The sequence below is a fragment of the Schistocerca gregaria genome, chromosome 1 (genome assembly GCF_023897955.1).
Source record: "Schistocerca gregaria isolate iqSchGreg1 chromosome 1, iqSchGreg1.2, whole genome shotgun sequence".
Taxonomy (NCBI): Eukaryota; Metazoa; Arthropoda; class Insecta; order Orthoptera; family Acrididae; genus Schistocerca; species Schistocerca gregaria.
Genome location: NC_064920.1, coordinates 128456323 through 128469529, shown reverse-complemented (window position 1 = coordinate 128469529; position 13207 = coordinate 128456323). Strand labels below are relative to the sequence as shown.

The 13207-nt window shown below is 44.4% G+C and overlaps 1 protein-coding gene across 10 annotated transcripts in view; it reads right to left on the bottom strand.

Moving 5' to 3' along the window:
* Positions 1 to 13207, bottom strand: part of LOC126334773 (arfGAP with SH3 domain, ANK repeat and PH domain-containing protein) — a 1031989-nt gene that overhangs the window by 317205 nt on the left and 701577 nt on the right. The window lies entirely within an intron of this gene.

Here is a 13207-nt window from a genome sequence, read left to right as displayed (position 1 = left end):
ATTTCGTGAAAAGATTCCGTCGCAACGAAAAACGCCTTTCTTTTAATGATGTCCAGCCCAATCCTGTATCATCTCAGTGACACACTCTCCCATATTTTTCGATGTACTCCGTCACTCCTACCTGGTAAAGATTGCACACCGCGGAGTAGTACTCTAAAAAGAGGACGGACAAGCGCAGTGTAGGCAGTCTCCTTAGAAGACCTGTTATATTTTTAAGTGTCCTGCTAATAAAACGCAATCTTTGGTTAGCCTTCACCACAACATTTTTGATGTGTTCCTTCCAATTTAAGTTGTTCGTAATTGTAATACCTAGGTATTTAGTTGAATTTACGGCTTTTAGATTGGACTGATTTATCGTGCAACCTAAGTTTAACGAGTTCCTTTTAGCACTCATGTGGATGACCTCACACTTTTCGTTATTTAAAGTAAACTGCAACTTTTCGCACGATTCAGATATCTTTTCTAAATCGTTTTGCAGTTTGTTTTGGTCTTCTGATGTCTTTATTAGTCGATAAACCACAGCGGCATCCGCAAACAATCGAAGACGGCTGCTCAGATTGTCTCCAAAATCGTTAATATAGATAAAGAACAGCAAAGGGCCTATAACACTACCTTGAGGAACGTCAGAAATCACTTCTGTTTTACTCGATGACTTTCCGTCAGTTACTACGAACTGTGACCTCTCTGACAAGAAATCACAAATCCAGTCACGTAACTAATAAAACGTTTACGACGATGTCGCACGGATCTCTATCAATTCCACATTGTCTCAAGTGATGTGAATTTCTCATATTACAGCTGATACGTTGAAATAATTTCGAGAAAGTGTCCGCGCCAGTTTTCCCTGCAAAGCCGTGTGAGGTAGTGCCAAGTAACGAGTTTGAGGCCATCTTAACTTGATGATGATGATGAAGATCATGATGATGATGTTTGGTTTGTGGGGCGCTCAACTGCGCGGTCATAAACGCCCGCATAAATACCCAATCTGTACACAGTCCAGTCTAGGCACTTTCACGAATGATGGAATGATGAGGGCAACACAAATACCCAATCTCCGGGCAGAGTAGGTAAGTGGAGGAACTGTCTCGGTAGCCTCACTTGGGAAACAATTAATACGCACAGGTGTGTTGAGACACATTCCAGAGTTCCCCGGTGCCGCTTACGGTGAGAGAGTGCGGGGCAGGACGAGCAGGGGGGGGGGGGGGGGAGGGGGGAGGAAGGAGAGAAGCTTTAGCCTCCAGTCGCCTATTGTTGTCTCGTAAAGCGCTTTCGGCGCCGCGCGGCAGCGGAGGAGCGCTCCGGCGGCTGGGCGCTCGCCAGCAATCAATAGCAGCGGCCCAGCAGCGGCGGCTGGGCTCGCGTGCCGAGCCGAACCGTGTCGTGGTCGCACACCACTGCGAAGAAGTCAGCACTGGATGACTCTTCTCCCTACACGCCCGGGGAACGTTCCCAACCGCTCTCTGTGGACCAGCTGCACATTTCTACGTCACCATGCGCTGTCTGGTCGAAAATGGCCGGGGTGGGTGGGGGAGGACACTTTCAATGAGGTGTCTGTGGTGGAACGGCAGTCCAATATTTTCCGAGGGACAAAACCAGAGTAGGCAGCGGTCTGGAATGAAACCGACTTTCCCACTCATCCCAAAAGTGATCCACTGGGTTCAGGTGATCCGCTTGGTTCAGGTCGTGACTCTGGGCAGGCCGGCTCATTTCACGAACGTCGTTGTCCTCAAGCCATTGACTCACAGATGCTGCTTTGTGACAGGGTGCATTGTTATGTTGATATAGACCTTTATCGTCTCTGAACTGTTCCTCTTCCTTCGCATTTAGCGTTTGCTGCAGCGCAACACGGTGACCATACACTAAACGCGAAGAACACCGCCACACCATAACACCACCTTTCTGCACTTAACTGCTCGCACTGTCAAGATAGTACAATTTTTCAACTTCGACTTCTTCGTGGTCATCATTTCTCTTGTATCCGCGGCTCATGTTCTTGCTGTAGCGTTCTCGGTTCCCGCGCACGGGGTCCCGGGTTCGATTCCCAGCGGCGTCAGGGACTTTCTCTGCCTCGAGATGATCGAGTGTTGTGTGTCTTTCATCATCATTTCATCCCCATTCAGTCGCAAGTCGCCGTAGTGGCGTTAAAGAACTTGTGGAGCGGCCGAACCGCTCCGCGAGGGGTCTCCCGGCCACCAATGCCATACGCTCATGCATACTTCTCATGTTAAATTTGTTGCACGTCTCATTTCTGCTACTCTTGTTACTTTGCGTCTTTCTTCAGTTCACCCTCAATCCATATTCTGTTCTCATTTAGACTCTTCATTCCATTCAACAAGTTCTGTAGTGAATTTTTCACTCTGCGGCAGTATGTGTGCCGATATGAAAGTTCTTGGCGGATTAAAACTGTGTGCTGTGCCGCACAGAGCCTCGAACTCGGGAGCTTTGCCTTTAGCTCCAAGTGCTCTCCGACTGAGTTACTCGTCCACAAAGCTTTATTTCCGCCAGCACCTCGTCTCCTACCTTCCACACTTCACAATTCTCCTGCGGAACTTGCAGGACAAGCACTCCTGGAAGGCATGGCTTAGCGACACCCTAGGGCTTTTTAACAAATTCTATAATTGTTCTTCACTTCACTGAGGACAGAAATGTCATCAATGAATCTAAGGACTGATATTCATTAACCTTCAGTTTTAACCCCGCAGTTGGATCTTTTATTGCCATCATTGCTTTTTCGATGTACGTATTGAACAGTAGGAGCGAAAGATGACATCCCTCCCTTACACCCTTTTTAATCTGAGAACTTCCTTCTTGGTCTTCTATTCTTCCTGTTCCCTCTTGGTTCTTGTACATACTGTATATTATCACTCTTCCCCTTATAGCTTACCCCCACTTTTCTCAAAATTTCGAGTATCTTGCACCAGTTTACATTGCCGAAAGCTTTTTCTAGATAGAGAGATTCTATTAGCGTATGTCACTTGTAGTCGTATGTTACTGACAACAAAGTGTTGAGCCACATTATCTTTTTCTATTGGGAACACATTTCAGTGCAGAGAGCATCCGACAGGTGTAAACTTTCCTGTTTATCATCACCTTATTAGGGATTCATGGCGATATAGATAGCAAATTAAACGAGATACAGAGATACAAAGAGAGGGCTAGCGAGCGACACACACACACACACACACACACACACACACACACACAGAGAGAGAGAGAGAGAGAGAGAGAGAGAGAGAGAGAGAGAGAGAGAGAGAGAGAGAGAGAGAGAGAGAGGGAGGGAGGGAGGGAGGGAGGGAGGGAGGGAGGGAGGGAGGGAGGGAGGGAGGGAGGGAGGGAGGGAGGGAGGGAGGGAGGGAGGGGGGGCAGAGGGGGGGGCGAGAGGGGGGGGTAGCCGAGGTAAAGTTGTTTGACGAAGTCGCCAGTGAGTCATGTGGCGTGTCTTTTGGAACCACAGCAGACGAAAATCGCGTCTGAACATTAAAGAATCGAGACTTCATCGTTCAGGTTACAACTGCATTTGATGTTGTGGAGGACAACTGCACAGACGTAGCTTCAATTGACTCAAAGATTATAACACGTGAACAGCTTACATGTTCAGGGGACAGACAACTGCATTAAACTTTCCCAACTCTGCAATATTATCAATAACAAAAATTTACTACACGAAGAAGTGTCCAACGATACCTAACGTTTACTGCTGCTGAGTTGCTCCTTTCTTCTTCCTAAGAGCATCCCATACGAGCAAACCAGTTGCTTCTTTACCTGTCGTTACTCGTACTTTATGTACTTCGCCTGTGTAGGCTCTGTTTAAGAAGAATAGCTCGATGTAGCCGTAGGATCGAGCCGTGCACTTCTGCTTTCATGCCCTGCAGCCACAGTTGTGATCCTGCAGTCAAATGGTCTATGCATTAGCTTGATTTACGAATTAATAAATTACGCAGAAATATAAAAGGAAAGATAAATGATTAATTTAATAACAAGGGTTCCATCCCAATGTCTGTAATTAATTTCGACGCCAGAGAATCACGCTGAATAATGTTTATTCAAGAAAGGGCATCTCAGGTAAACGGGAAATGGTCCTACAATATCCATTAAAAAGACACACGGATAATACTCTCGCGCAGTAAAGTTACGGCGAGAGAGTTGCGAGAATCACAACGAATTCCCTAGACTAAATATTTATCAAAGATACGTGAAGACTAAGATCATTTCGCTATCACAATACACGAAATATTCACCAGCTTAAAACAGTTCAGAGTTCAACATGATGACTTGCAAATTAACATGCGATACAAAGCATAGTCATACTATGCCTATCCTCACTTCCTTAACGCAAGTGAATAAAGTTAGGGTCCTATACTGGAGCACATTCAGCAGTCTCTAAATATGAAGTCCCTTCAAAAGTACTGTAGCGGCCGCTCACCACTCGCAATCACCTATACGACTGAATCATGCACATAACGACAGGGAAGTCTGCGTTCTTCCAGCTTTGACACAAAATGTCGAGAATAGCTGCCTTCACCTCTTCACTTGTGAAATCGCCGCCTCCTCTTGACTCGCGTAGTGTTCCACCACTGTCAGCTTTTCCAATGGCTGAAGACCATCCTCGACAAACATACATGGTTCTTACGCTCTACAGACATGATCTGGATCAACATAAACACTTCCCAGACGAAACATACATTAAATCAATATTTAAATAAAGAAATGTCATGTGCATTTGGTTAAATTCAGAACATTTACAATAATTATAAATAAAGGATTGTTCATAAATAAATGAGCTAGTATTCTTGTGCTGGTGCGTTCATCTTAAACGAGAATAAGTTGACGTTACATATTGCTTAAATATTGGTGCCTTCTTCACAGAAGCACCTTTTAGTTTCCTTTTCAATCGTGGCATCGACTAACAAATGAGACTGACCACTTTTAAATTAGTACAGTTTTTTAACAACTCTTGCAATCAACATCTGAATAAAGTTACTAGCAAAATAATAAACTGATCATTAAATAAACACACAAGTGTGGCAAAATATGGAGCATTTATGTTGTGTCCATTTTCTGTGTAGATGTGAAGAATACATTTCTGTGTCTCGTGATGACTGGGTGTTGTGTGACGTCCTTAGGTTAGTTAGGTTTAAGTAGTTCTAAGTTCTAGGGGCTGATGACCATAGATGTTAAGTCCCATAATGCTCAGAGCCATTTGTAAAGAATACAATGTACTGACAAACATTTGCGTAACAAAAAGTTATAAAAGACTTCGTATGAAATAGATACAGATGAGTAGCTTCTGGGGACGATAGCCATCGTGCAATGCTACCACCTGAGACATCGCATGCTGAATCTGCATGAAGCATTTAAAAGTTGTTAATTCAGACACTGACTGTGAACATGTTCATTCGCTGTGAAATATGAACTTCTGTAGTTTTAAAGATACTGAAATAACTGAAATATTGTGTCGCTGGATACGCACGATTTATCTAACATCGGCGATGTCGTCAGATTTGATTTAGTACTTGATGTGGATTATTATGGACTCTCAAAGCGCTGTAGGGCGCTACCTTTGAGCTAGTCTGAAACTGCGCGATGCCTTGGAGCACTGTCTACCGCACGAAGGCTATGCCAACGACAGCCGTCGGAATTCCCCGTACTGGGATTTTCCCCATTTCCGGCGACACTGCCGACTTTGTGCCTGTACTCGCGCGTACCCGGCCACCTATCCGGAACAGCCCTGAGACCTGGGCCCGCTAGACTTCATCCGTACAACAAATTTATCTTACCTCGTACCAATACTGGGCGTTAGATTAGCTCGCCTAAATACGCGTAACGTTACAGCTGGAAGGAGAGGACCCAGTGTAAATACGGCTGGAAATTATGAAGACCGACATGAACGTGGAGGAAATTAACGCCAAAAACACGGGTACAACAAAGTCAGAATGACAGGTGGTCGCTTGTGGGGCAGTTATGAGTAACCGGAGCTAGAGAAAGATGATCATAATGATCATGGCCGATATGGCGATGTGCACTTCATTTTTTTAAAGTCACCAGTCATTGAACTGGTTTAAAGCTGTCGGTATTTTCTTAACCGTTGCTAATTTTTCCGAGCCTTTGTGACATTCCCTCTACTCTTTGGTTGCCACTACTGTTTTCCTCCTCTACTGCTCATTCCAGAAATATTCCAGTAGCTGGATGCCTTAAGGTGAGGTTTACTATTTTTTGATTAAAAAAATCGATTTTTTTAAAAATTGCATCTTTGGATCCATAAAAGTGTTTAGAATCCACCCCTGAAACGGTTTTTCGAATACGGAACGGAAATTTTTGTTATTCGCGCTTGCACAAAAAAAAATGCACCTGCCTGAAATCGCTGTTATTCGGGAATTTCGGATCAAGGGTCAAGTGATCAAGGAGCTTACGACGTACTACGGCTTGGCAATCCGACGGCATTCCAATTCGGTGGAACACATGAAGAAGGCAATTTGGGCAACATATTTCCACAAGTGTTCGACGGGTGACCACCCACAACACCAAAATTGTCCGGCTGGGGAAACTAGTTGGTACAAATGGCGCATCGCAGAGGCTACCGGGCATCTGGACGAGTATCAGCACGACCAGCCACTCTCCAAGTAAGATCAAAAAGTGACTCATCCGACCTCCGAGGCCCTTTCGCAGGACGAATTATTGAACGGTGCTTGGAAGGAAACACAAAATTCAAATGAAAGTTTTAACGCGTGTGTTTGGAAGTTAGCCCCCAAGCATTTGCATTCTGGTGCGAAGACTGTGGAGATTGCGACTTTCCTGGCAGTGAGCAGCTTCAACGAAGGATATTCAGCAATTCTGAAGACCATGACAACGATGGACGTCACCCTGGGACTCTATTCGACGCAGTTCGCCAAGCATTCGGACGACCACCGGATTATGGAACCGAAATCGTAGATAGAATGTAAGTTGCATAATACTGCATTTATATGTAGTCAAAACTTCAGACGCGTTTTTTATCGAAATTACTTTTTTTATCGCGCGGTATGGTAATTTCAAATCTACTGAAGCGATTGGCATGATTCTTTGTTTCTGTCGAAGTTAACTAAATCGTCTAGGAGTTTTACCACTTATATTTCGATCCATCAACTATAAATAGTTTTACTTGGCCGACGAATTCGAAAAATCTATGAAAAGACCCTATTTTTTTCAAATGGTCGCTATTTTGTTTCCTATGGTCCAAATAACTTAAGAAAGGTACTTCTCCTAAAGAAGTTCAGAAGAACGCGAAATCCCGAAGATGGGCTAAAATTTACAGACGCGCGAAATTTGGCACGTACTTCGATGCGAGATGCCTTTAATAGGTTCCACAACGAAACATTGTCTCGAAATTTGGTAGAAAATACGAAGAAATTCTGGTCGTATGTAAAGTACACAAGCGGCAAGACGCAGTCAATACCTTCCCTGCGCAGTGCCGATGGTACTGTTATCGACGACTGTGCCGCTAAAGCGGAGTTATTGAACGCAGTTTTCCGAAATTCCTTCACCAGGGAAGACGAATGGGATATTCCAGAATTTGAAACACGAACATCTGCTAGCATGAGTTTCTTAGAAGTAGATACCTTAGGGGTTGCGAAGCAACTCAAATCGCTTGATACGGGCAAGTCTTCAGGTCCAGATTGTATACCGATTAGGTTCCTTTCAGATTACGCTGATACTATAGCTCCCTACTTAGCACTCATATACAACCGCTCGCTCACCGATAGATCTGTACCTACAGATTGGAAAATTGCGCAGGTCGCACCAGTGTTCAAGAAGGGTAGTAGGAGTAATCCATTTAACTACAGACCTATATCATTGACGTCGGTTTGCAGTAGGGTTTTGGAGCATATACTGTATTCAAACATTATGAATCACCTCGAAGGGAACGATCTATTGACACGTAATCAGCATGGCTTCAGAAAACATCGCTCTTGTGCAACGCAGCTAGCTCTTTATTCGCACGAAGTAATGGCCGCTATCGACAGGGGATCTCAAGTTGATTCCGTATTTCTAGATTTCCGGAAAGCTTTTGACACCGTTTCTCACAAGCGACTTCTAATCAAGCTGCGGAGCTATGGGGTATCGTCTCAGTTGTGCGACTGGATTCGTGATTTCCTGTCAGGAAGGTCGCAGTTCGTAGTAATAGACGGCAAATCATCGAGTAAAACTGAAGTGATATCAGGTGTTCCCCAGGGAAGCGTCCTGGGACCTCTACTGTTCCTGATCTATATAAATGACCTGGGTGACAATCTGAGCAGTTCTCTTAGATTGTTCGCAGATGATGCAGTAATTTACCGTCTAGTAAGGTCATCCGAAGACCAGTATCAGTTGCAAAGCGATTTAGAAAAGATTGCTGTATGGTGTGTCAGGTGGCAGTTGACGCTAAATAACGAAAAGTGTGAGATGATCCACATGAGTTCCAAAAGAAATCCGTTGGAATTCGATTACTCGATAAATAGTACAATTCTCAAGGCTGTCAATTCAACTAAGTACCTGGGTGTTAAAATTACGAACAACTTCAGTTGGAAGGACCACATAGATAATATTCTCGGGAAGGCGAGCCAAAGGTTGCGTTTCATTGGCAGGACACTTAGAAGATGCAACAAGTCCACTAAAGAGACAGCTTACACTACACTCGTTCGTCCTCTGTTAGAATATTGCTGCGCGATGTGGGATCCTTACCAGGTGGGATTGACGGAGGACATCGAGAGGGTGCAAAGAAGGGCAGCTCGTTTTGTATTATCGCGTTATAGGGGAGAGAGTGTGGCAGATATGATACACGAGTTGGGATGGAAGTCATTACAGCATAGACGTTTTTCGTCGCGGCGAGACCTTTTTACGAAATTTCAGTCACCAACTTTCTCTTCCGAATGCGAAAATATTTTGTTGAGCCCAACCTACATAGGTAGGAATGATCATCAAAATAAAATAAGAGAAATCAGAGCTCGAACAGAAAGGTTTAGGTATTCGTTTTTCCCGCTCGCTGTTCGGGAGTGGAATTGTAGAGAGATAGTATGATTGTGGTTCGATGAACCCTCTGCCAAGCACTTAAATGTGAATTGCAGAGTAGTCATGTAGATGTAGAATCTTTTATACTTCGCTAACGTAAACTCAGTTTTGATTTCAGACGAGGCGGTTGACCTGTGACAAACCGCGCGAGGAGGTCTATATCGAAATTTTGTTTCGTTCCAACGGCACTTCCGCCTTTGCTCTTCAACATTTCCGGTCGAAAAAATTCCCGTTTGTAGAGGAAAAATCAATAAACATTTTGACCAAATTTGACATTGATATTTATAACACATCCCGAGAAAAAAATTCTCAAAAAATATGCTTTTTTCGGTAAACGCCTTAACGGATCTCACATCTACCAGTCGCTTTCCCTGGTAAAGAGTGTTCGAGAGACTTCTATCCCCTCCTATTCTTTATAGCACTACTGCATTTCGTATTTTATCTTTCCATCTAACTTCTGACATTTTTGGATAGCACCAAACGCTTCCAGTATCTTCCTCCGCCGATTTCCGGCGACCGACATTTCTTTTCCGTACAGTGACGCTCTCCAGACGTAAATGTTCCGGAATTTCTTTCTCTCTTCGCCTGTAGCAATAACCCCCTTCCTTGCTATCTGCTGTCCTCAGTAAACTATCTTCATGTGTAAGGGACTTCTTCCACTTCTCGCGCTACTGTGCCGTTTCCACTCTTGATGTTAAGACACCCGTTATTCTCCTTTACAACCTCTCTTATTACATGAAGAAAGAAATTAAAAATTAAAAACGAGTGTAACTAACAAACTGTTTCGGCTGCCGTAACGGCATTTCTCATTTAACACTCTTCTAGTCTGAAAAGAGGTGCAGTGGTGACGAGTGAGCTGTCGTAAGACGTTGAGTGCTTCATCAGACGCTGATGGTTTTGGGAAACGAAGTGAGGCGACGGCGCAGCTGAATTTGTCGCATTACGTGTACGCGCCTCCAGGTAATAGGCGAAGCGCGGGCAGGCGGAAGTGGAGGGGAAGGGACAGGAGGGAGAGGCGCTTCGTTTCCTGAGACCGGGGCAGCCGAGCGGCTATGGGGGCAAGGTGCGCGCCGTAACTCATCTCCCAGGGAAATCGCGTTAGGCGGCGGCGGGCGAGCGAGCGGAAAATCTGACCACGCGTAATCGCATTTCCCAGGCGTCGCGCCGCGTCGCGACGTCAGAACGGGAGGCCCGGCAGCCGCGGGGGAGAGCCGCCACCTGCGCCTCCCCCAAACAAGTAGCGCGCCGCCGCCCCCAGAAGCCGCCACCCCCGCACGATATCTGACGGCAGCCAATACACCGGCCAGTCAAAACATTTAACACTCCACACTTACTACCTACTGCAGCTTGAAAATAAGCGATTGAAAGCAAGTGAAAGTCATCTAAGAGGATTCTCCATAAAGTAACAAAAGTTTTGATACAAAAAATAATAATAATATAGAAAAACCAAATTTTACTGTAGATATTTTAAAGGTACATTATTAAGGTATTTGTCTACATAGTCGCCATTTAAACTGAGGCACAGAGCACACTGTGAGAAGTTTTTCAGTTCAGCGTCCGCAGAAATCAGTTCAGCGTCAGTATCAAAGCGTTGTGTAGCCAGCCATGTCCTCATTGCTAGGAAGAGGTGATAGACGTTCGGCGCCAAATCCAGACTGTATGGTGGATGATCAAACACGTCCCATTCAAAAGTTCGTTCGAGCCCTCGAGTACGTTTACCGCGTGTGAACGTGCGTGATCGTAAAAAAAAAAAAAAAAACTGTTACGCTTGATATGTATCGTCCGCCTTAACTTCGTCAGTGTCTGAAAATACCTCTCTGAGTTAATTGTTGTGCTACGTTCAAAGCAAAATGGTTCAAATGGCTCTGAGCACTATGCGACTTAACTTGTGAGGTCATCTGTCCTCTAGAACTTAGAACTACTTAAATCTACCTAACCTAAGGACATCACACACATCCATTCCCGAGACAGGATTCGAACCTGCGACCGTAGCGGTCGCGCGGTTCCAGACTGTAGCGCCTAGAACTGCTCGGTCACTGCGGCCGGCCACGTTCAAGCAAATAAACAGGAATCACACACTTAAGAGTCCCGAAAACTTTCTTGGTTTCTTGGGACAACTTGTGTGTCACCATTGCATCGACCGAATTTTTGTTTCACAACTGAAATGTTTTACCCTATCTCGTCCCAAGTGACGAAACGAGCGATAACTTTATTACCATATTTCTCGTAATCTTCGAGGAAGTGCTGCAGAGTGTGTGTGTTTTTTGTGGTCTTCCGTTAGGACTTTGGGAACCTACTTAGCACAAAATTTGTGGTAACCAAGCTACTCCGTCACATGCACCGAACTCCGCGAAATTTGGGAAAATGTTGCGAAAGTTGCGTAACCACGAAACGACGATTTTCAAGTATTTTTTCGTTGGTTTTCATCACCACAGGCTAGGCCTAACACTGCGGTCCTCACCGTGAACGATGATATGACCACTTTTGAAATCAGTCTATGACAAATGTGTAATGGTACATGGCTGTAACAATATATGTACAGTACGTGAATTAACTTCAAACTACTGTTCATGTTTATACAGAAACAACTTCACGTCCTGTTCACAGGAACCTCCTTAAGTTCTATTATTGGAAAGAGTCAAGAAATGAAAGCTTTGAGAATGAGATTTTCACTCTGCAGCAGAGTGTGCGCTCTTATGAAACTTTGCTGACAGATTAAAACTGCGTGCTGGAGCGAGACTCAAACTCGAGACGTCTGCCTTTCGCGGGCAATCTTTGAGGTTTGCCGATGACAGTGTAATTCTGCCAGAGACGGCAATGGACACCAAAGGGCAGTTGAATTGATTGGTTAGTGTAAATTCTTCGTTTGTGTGGCCATAGTGCCATGTGTGGAACGAAAGGTTGAAACCGATAATGCGATTCAATATAAATACTGACTCAGACAGTGTTTGCATTTCTTTCTTTCATATTCGACCTCAGCCAACGTAAGTCTAACTCACGCTACTAGTTTATACAGTTCCTGACTTTTGTTTCCATTGCTATGTTTGCGGAAAATCTACTTCAACATATAGAAGTTGTGCCAAATGTAACCGACTATTTTTCCTGTAATGATGGATGCTCTCTAACATCCTTTCACCATGGTTAACAAACAACAGTTGGTTTGCAGTTCTCCTTGGAGCTCTGGGTACGGGCCAAAAACAGGCGACTAAAAGAAGAAAATGCGCTTACAGGACTACTCTCCTCTTAATATTGTAATGTCGTCAGCAATTTTGCGCGAAATGCTTGTTTACGAACGGGTGAATATTTTTCTAAAGGCAAACAACTGGACGAGGAATGTTCTGAATACTCTTTCTCGCTCAGTAAATTTATACGGAAAAGTAGAGAGAATTCCGTTTGCATGAAATATTAGAGGAAAGGCGATCGCCTATCTGCCGTCGCGCTTTGCAGACAGTATAATTCAATTGCGACAGCAATTCAATTAAAACCGAAGTAGCGTTCAGAGGAGCAAAAGGAAAGTGAAAAAGATTTCAATTCAATTCAACCGAAACAGGCAAGGTATTAAGGTTTGAAGAGAATTGGGAGCCGGTAAAACGGAAAAAAAGTACTGTGCCAAAAGGAAAAACAAAAGGTGAAGCACAACACGATTTCTGTCGGACATCAAATAAATTAAATATCGGAGTGATGCGACGCAGTGGTTGGCGCTAGCTTCCTCTCCGGCAATTACGGTTCCTCAAAATCGCTTCAGGCGAAAACAGGAGTGTTGTAGCTGTATACGACTCAGCAGACGGGGAGGGAGGGGGAGGGATAGATAGGTAGAGAGAGAGATAGAGAGAGAGACTGTGTGTGTTCTTCGGACACTTTTTGCTGCTAATACTTAGATATTTTTATTTTCCTTCTTTATTAAAAATGTACGGATTAGGACCTTCGTGCATGTGTCTCTTACACTAGACCACATTTACAAGTGTTTTGGCGTGGTTGTGGTTGTGGTGGTGGTGCATTAGAAAATGTGAATTTAATGAAGGGTACATCCGCTTCTATACTCCGCAAGCCACTGTACAGTGGATGGTGGAGGGTACATCGTGATACTGGCGATTTTCTGGACTATTCAATTCGCATATTAAGCGACTGCCTATGTGTTTCTTTACAAACATATCTCTCTTGTCTTATTCTCGTGGTTTCTTGG